Here is a 6,664-nt window from a genome sequence, read left to right on the forward strand (position 1 = left end):
TAGTTGTTTGTTTGATTGCAGTGTCTATTTAAGATATGGTCATGATGGATTTACGAAAGAAAACAGCCACTTTATCATCATACCAAGACAACTGTGTTCATGTCACTATGCCACTCGCTTGAATTTCAATGTCTAAATTATGAAATAAACTTGGGTAACAACATTTACAAAGATATATACATGCCATGTTTAAATTTCACAAGCGTGGTCTCAAGAGTGATTACATTTTTTTCTAAGAATCGACCGGGATGTTGGTTTTGAAATGCATGTGACCCAGATTTAATCTTGGTATAGATATAAAAAATATAGACATTCGCCTTAATTTTCATCAAGATTTTGTTCTAAATGTGGCATCCACTGGGATAATAAAGTGTTTCTTAAATTTAAATTTTCGACAAAGTTTTTGGACGCTGTTGACTCAGATTCAAGCTCGCCCTATGTATGCTAAAGTTATACATTCTGACTAAGTGTTATTAAGATTGAATTAATGTTGCCTCTATAGTGATAATTAGGTTTCCTGCGATTTAAATTGCTAGTTTTTGAACACACGTAATTTTAATTCGAGCCACACCTAGATATTTTAAGATAAACACTCTGAGCTTGTTTCATCAAGATTGTGGCGAAATATGTTAATGTGGTTGGGCGGAAATTCAAATTATGGGCGGAAATTATGTTACAGGCGGAATTTGAAATTACAGACGGAACATAAATTAATTGACGCAATCAGATTACTAGAGAAATAACAAAATATTTGCATAAGAAATATTTGATTACTGAGAGATTTTGATTGTATAATGCAAAGCCACTTTTTGGATAATTTTTGCATTCATTTTGTCATTCAGTAGAACAATAAAAATGACCAGTCATATGACGAGATTTGACGAAAATTTATCAAATATATGACATAATATACTGCACGTTTAATCATTCATTTTGTTTTACATAAACATTTTAAAAAATGATACAGATTTGCTATTAAACACATGTAACGGACAATGATCATAGTATTTGTAATAAATTATTTTATTTTGACATTTTGTATGCATAATCTTAACGCAAACACTATCCATACTACCGCCAATATTAGCATGTTCTCTTATTGACAAAGCAGCTGTTTTCATGCATAGTATTTCATCTCCGTGACAGCATTGATAAGGTCCAAGATAGGGAATGTTATGCCACAAGCATATTTTCTCCATCACACATTGACGTAGTCTGATAATTAAACTAATTGTTATTGATAAACTATATCAAGTTTATCTAACGTACAATCTAACGGTTGTATTTTATCTATATATGTTATTATGTTTCAAACAGTGGTGTTTTTTTCCTCTATTTTACCTTGCAATTTCAACCAGCATCCTTTCACATTTTCTATGGATATTTTGTAAACTATGTTCTTAATGTTGCTTTATACTTACTTAATTTAGGTCAGTTAATGGCGTAAACACTCTTGCTTTCAATTTCAAAAAGGCAACTTCCGTGAGCGAACTATTTAAAAGGCTGATTGACATTTGATTAATTATCAGGTAAATGTGCAAGTCTCTATGATGGATGCGACAAGTTAGCTACTGGAACAAACCCATTTATCAAGATGGCAACACAGTGAACAACCATAGAGACGTGGACCGTAAGAACACTCAATGCTTGTGCGAAGATCCATGAACTGACTCACGAACGAAAGTGTTACCACTGGGATATCATCGGACTAGCTGAAAACAGGTGGCTATGCTTCGGGGAAACATCAACGGACGAAGTGTTCATGATATGGTTCAACGGGGTGGATTCCAAACATCGCAACGGGGTTGCTTTCATCGTTAGAAAGGAGGGAGTCAACAGCGTCATAGGTTGCGACTCTGCCTCCAGCAGGCTCATCTCCATCCTATCTCAGCTAGACCTTACAACAGTACCATCATCCAGGTCTATGCACCAAAACATTTGATTACGAAGACGAGGGGATCGAACATTTTTTATAAAGAGTAAGAGCGCATCATAGTCAAGGTCCCGAAGAAAGACATCCACATCGTCCAAGGCAATTGGAACGCCATTGTTGGATCAGACGTATACCAAGACAGAAGAGATACCAACGACATAGGGCTGAGCCTTCTTGAATTCGCTAGAAGCCACCAACTCAACCTGACCAACACGCTGCGACCTGGCATGCTCCAAACGGGCAAGTACAAAACCAGATCGATTGAATACTGGCGCCCGCAAGTCAAGTCTAACATCAACAAGGCAAACAAATAACATTTCCTGGAGCAGACATCGGCAGTGAACATGATTTAGCGCTAACCAACATGAAGCTGGAGCTAAAGAACAAGAAGATTTTAAAACTGAAAAATCCAGAGAAAGCCGAAAGTTGGAAAGTTTGCAGCAATGAATATCGCAGACAATGACATTAACACCAACAACAACAATAAAGCCATGATTTCAGCTGCCGAAGAAGTCAAATAGAAAGATAGAATGAAGAATAAGCCATAGTTGACTAACGATATCAAGGATATCTACGACAAAAGAAGAGAGATAAGGCATGAGAAATAAACCAGCCAGGACTCTATGACAGAATACAAAAAAGCAATCAGGAAAGTTAGGAAGAAGATGACAGAGGAGGCCAAGGCGGACTGGATTGAGGGGCGATGCATCAACATTGACAACGAGATTACCAAAGGCAACAATAACAAAGACACTAAATCACTCTCAATTCTCTCATAAAGCCATTCAACCCATCGTCAATGTTATAGCAGACACTGAAGGGAACCTTTTGACCTAGCGTGCCGCAGTCCTGAACAGGTTAACCGAATTCTTCAACCAGAACGCAGTATCCTTCAGAACGATTCCAGACCAGAAGCCGACAATAAAAGTATTTTGATACTTAAGGCAAATGTGGAGATGGAATTGTAAAGTCTGAAGGGAGGAAAATCTACGGGAGAGGACAACGTTCTATCCGGGATGATTAAATAAGCACGGAGGAGAGGCAATGGCTGAAACAATGGCGTCACTATGGAAGAAGATCAAGGAGGAGAAGAAGTGGCCGAAGCCGTGCAACCAGCCTCTGGTTGTCTCCCCTACCGAAGGGCTGTGCAAAAATTATCGCACCATAAGCCTCATCAGCAATTCCAACGAAAGCATACTTCAAATTATGCTCAACAGACTGAAAAGAAAGGCCGGGGAACTGTGGGGCGGGAGAGCAGGTTGGATTCAGAGATGGAGCACAGTGTAACAAATCTTCAATTGCACAGTCATCATTAGGAAGCACATACTATACAAGTCCCTCGTAGCATCCATCTTACTATACGACTGCGAGACCTGGACACTTCACGCGGACATAGAACGTATGCCTTTTTACACAATTGTCTACGAAGACTGCTCCGCATTTACTTCTTAAAGCGCAAGATCAACGAGTTTGTCCGGAACATGACAGCAGCACTTGATGGCCAACAAGAAACCCTCTTGCCGACCATAACACGACGACATCTAGCTCGGTTTAGACACGTTACTAGGCACTACTTTCTGTGCAAGACTGTGCTCAAGGCAACGCTAGAGGGAGGTCGCCGACGAGGATGTCAGAAGAAAAGCTTGATGGACAAAAAGAAAGAGTGGATGTCAATTCCCATGGATGAGCTACTCCCAGCAGCCCACAAAAGACCTGACTGTTGGAGGATCTCTGTGTTATCTTTTCTCATTTCTCGACGACGACAATGACGATTATGATAATAATGATGATGATGATGATGATGATGATGATGATGATGATGATGATGATGATGATGATGATGATGATGATGACGAGGAGGAAGAAGGATGCTGCTGCTGCTGCTGCTGATAATGATGATGATGATGATAATGATGATGACGAATACGGCAATGTTGATGATGATAATGATAATGATGATGATGATGATGATGATGGTGATGATGATGATGATGATGATGATGATGATGATGATGATGATGATGATGATGATGATGATGATGACAAGGAGGAGAAGGATGCTGCTGCTGCTGCTGCTGCTGCTGCTGATGATGATGATGACGAATACGACAATGTTGATGATGATAATGATGATGATGATGATAATGATGATGATGATGATGATGATGATGATGATGATGATGATGATGATGATGATGATGATGAACTGATGAAAACAAAACTTATCGTGTTATTTATAATTATTCTTGTAATAACCGTTATTGTTATTATAAGTTTTTTAAACACGCTCAAAATATGCTATAAAGGGGGAAATTAAGTTTAAACAGTTTGTAATGCAATGTTATCCTAGAAGGTAAATTTTTTTAAAGTAAATTTCCTTTATAACTACAATTGACACCATTTTTCATAAAAATGAGCTTCAATAGACAAAGGAATGACATAAGTTCTATAAGACCTCAATAGATAAAATATATTTTAATGTTACTTTTTCGGATTTAGTTTCCTGTCAACATTTAACACCTCCTTAAAACAAATAATTTCCCATATGTCAAACTTTTTTACAACTATGTTATCATATTCTAAGTCTGAAAGTGCGCTTCATCAAAAATGTTAAGTTCACAATTTTATTTTCGGTAATATTTCGTTGTGTACTCCCTTCGAAATTAAACTTACTTAGTTATTAATCAGATTGATTCAAACTATGCCAAGTCCAATATTGCACTATTTAAAAACCACTTCATCCAAGTTCAAAATTTTGTCTCATGGCTTCACAAACTTATTCAGCGAAAACAACAAAGTGCTAAATTCCATCCGAAAATCTTCTCCACACAAGTTCTAAGTAACCCGGTACAAATGTAACGATCGAATTATGCTACAAGTATAGCGCTCGATTGGTCATCGTCGGTTCAGGTAGTACTTACATGTACCCCGGGTACTCCTTAGTATACTTAAATGTACCCCGGGTACTGAAAATATACTACCACGTAGCGGGCCAGTTCAGACTGTACTCAAGATTTATTCCCGCCAAAAGTCCGATGTCGTAAAACGCTCTACTGAATACTAAACACAAATTAATTTTGAACAAAACCGGCCTCAACTTGCTTTTGGTAAGGAGTTTCTATAGTTTGATGCCATTTTTTGGAGAATATAAGCATAGCTATGAACACAACTAATTTTAATCAAAGTACTGACAGTACTGGTGTGACGATGCTTTTGAAGAGAATTGATATAAAAAGCATCTATTTAAGTTTATCTACATCACCACAATTGTGTATGTGGGTACGAAAATTTTGGGTAGGCAAAAAATGGGTACGAACATTTTGGGTACAAAAATTATGCCAAAACAAAAATTGGTACGAAAAAAGATTTGGTTATAAAAAAATACGAAAAAAAATGTGGTTACGAGCAAAAATTTGGGTACGAAAATAAATTGTGTACAAAACAATGGGTACGAAAAATGTAGGGTACGAACAAAAAAATTGGGTGTACGGGGAAGTTGTACCCTTGGGGAACTTGATCCATTCAGCGAAACTGGGAGGCGGGTTACATTGTCGATCAAATATAACGAGAAATATCTTTAAAGAGATATTCGACGTGTATTTTCTGTACCATTTATCTTACAAAAACGTTCTGTTACAGTAAAACGTTTGTAGGTTATAACATTACGTTTCAGCATATACATTCAAAACTTGACATGCTCTTTAATGACACCATGCTCTTTAATTTCACATGTACATCATACCAAACGTTATATTTCGTTGTTTCCTTTCCTAAGTTAATGATGCTATGTGTACGGACGTGATTTCACATGCCCATGTGCATGAACATATAATATTTCTCTTTTGATTATTTTTTTTTCTCTAATTCAATAAGCTTAGGCATGTTTGTTCGTTGAGTACGGCAATAATTTCATGATGATTCCCGAAAGTAGGTTTAAGCACATAGTCGTAAGAGCACTTGCATACGTGAGTTCGCCCATGAACACATGGTAAGGTTAACTTAATCTCCACGATATGACCTAATATGTGTTTAAAACAGCAAACAATATCCAACAAACGAATGAATTCTCAAACAGAGTATGTGCACTGATGTGGCTCTGTAATTTCTGCTTGAAAAGTTTATTAAATATTCAAAATGAGAAAGCACGCATAAGAGCGAGTTTCAAAGATGTCATACGTGTGTTGTTCAGAGTTTATTTACAGGACCAGACGAGCCCCTTCACGGGGTCATTAAGGCTGCCCCTGTGACCTTTCAGGGGGGAAAGATTAATTTTGAGACAAAGTAGGTCAAATTTACTCCGGCTGTCCGGGTATTCGCCAAAGATATAATTTAGATCCAAATAGACCAGTGCACGGTGGCCAATGAGACCTTAATGTGCACTGTTAGTAGACAATGTCAAGACAAATTCATGTCTGAACGCAGCTCCGCCAAGGGGCTACAGCGCACAGTTCTGCCTTTATGGCCACTCTCGTTGTCACCAGCCGTCGTCTTCATCCCCGAGATGGTTTCCCCAGTGCGTTGAGCGTATTGAGTACCGCCGTCCCGGGGTCCCTCTCTAAGGCCACCCCCTCGATGTTCTTGGGACTGCAAGCACCCCCGTGATGCAGCCCCAGGTCCGCCTCATATGTCCTCCACACTGGTGGTCTCGCTGTCCTACTGTTCCCGTCCCTCTACATACGGGACCTCTGGCAGGTCCGGGCCAGCGAACTCTCGACGATAAACAGCGTGTGA

This window comes from Dreissena polymorpha, chromosome 1 (assembly GCF_020536995.1).
Source record: "Dreissena polymorpha isolate Duluth1 chromosome 1, UMN_Dpol_1.0, whole genome shotgun sequence".
NCBI lineage: Eukaryota > Metazoa > Mollusca > Bivalvia > Myida > Dreissenidae > Dreissena > Dreissena polymorpha.